The sequence below is a fragment of the Chiloscyllium punctatum genome, chromosome 5 (genome assembly GCF_047496795.1).
Source record: "Chiloscyllium punctatum isolate Juve2018m chromosome 5, sChiPun1.3, whole genome shotgun sequence".
NCBI classification, from domain to species: domain Eukaryota; kingdom Metazoa; phylum Chordata; class Chondrichthyes; order Orectolobiformes; family Hemiscylliidae; genus Chiloscyllium; species Chiloscyllium punctatum.
This window is the reverse complement of record NC_092743.1, coordinates 77,039,500-77,040,581: the sequence shown is the minus strand read 5'-3', so window position 1 is coordinate 77,040,581 and position 1,082 is coordinate 77,039,500. Positions and strand designations below refer to the sequence as shown.

At 35.4% G+C, this 1,082-nt stretch overlaps 1 long non-coding RNA gene across 1 annotated transcript in view; it reads left to right on the top strand.

Moving 5' to 3' along the window:
• Positions 1-863, top strand: part of LOC140477177 (uncharacterized) — a 3,241-nt gene extending 2,378 nt beyond the window's left edge. The window contains exon 3 of the long non-coding RNA XR_011960664.1: positions 336-863. This is a non-coding gene — a long non-coding RNA (uncharacterized lncRNA). The remainder of the gene's footprint in view (positions 1-335) is intronic.
• The last annotated feature ends 219 nt before the right edge of the window (positions 864-1,082 follow it).

Genomic DNA, 1,082 nt, shown 5'->3' with positions numbered 1-1,082 from the left:
TGAAATTTTGTTTTAATTATCAAGATGTTAACTTTCGGGCGTATTGAAACACATCTTGTGTAAAGCATAACTGGCGAAGAAAACTGATTTGCAAGAAATATACGAAAGTCCATATTTTACCCACTGGTGACTAATTTCTCAGTGTATTGAGTGGTGCGTTGTACATAGCAAAACTAGGTTGAGAAATTATATCCCTTAGTCGGTGAGTTGAATAACGCAAATTACTGCACGGAAAGAGGCCTTTCTGGCCAATTTATCGTTAAACTCTACACCAATTTGCCGCTCCATTTCATCCTAATAACATATTATTCCGTTTACTTTTCTCCTCATTGCAGTTATTTATGTTACCTTGTACGCATCTATGCAAAAGGCCAGATTTTGCTGGACTGCCGTTTTAGATAAATTGACAGTTCCACATTCGGGTTAAAACAATTGTACAGACAAAAATGCTGGAAGTATAAATGATAATGCATAGCATTTGCCTATCTGGAACCCTGGTGAACGACATAACAAGGTTTATCCACTTAACGAATGAGAGTTGAGCATTGGGAGATGAACAGAAGGCTGAGAACGATGTTGGGTGAGAATACTAAAAGGAAAAAAAGAACCAAAACAATTGCGGATGCTGAAGATCTGAAACAAAAACTGAAATTGCTGGAGAAACCTGCACAGAGAAAACCGATTTAACTTTTCCAGTCCAGTGACCCTTCTTCAGGAGATAAAGAAAGATTGATTTTCAAAACTTAAAACAATTAAAATTGAAGGAGTGAGATCATACACCTATATTTGTTTACTTTTTGGGCAAAAGAGATGTGTAAGCAGTAATTATTAATTATTGCTTAATAAAATGGTATTTATGCAAATAATTAATTACCAGACTTAGATTTTTCTAGCAAATTTAATAACCTATTGATGCACAAGGTATGGTCAAAATTGTATTCATATTTTTTTCAAAGTGAAATAACATTAAATCTTCTGAGAACAGATTTCTGCCTTCGTACCTGTTGTACTGTGCATCTGTCCTCTGCATTTTGGGCCATAGCATCTGATGGTGTGGCCTCAGAAATATGTAGAAAGTGAGG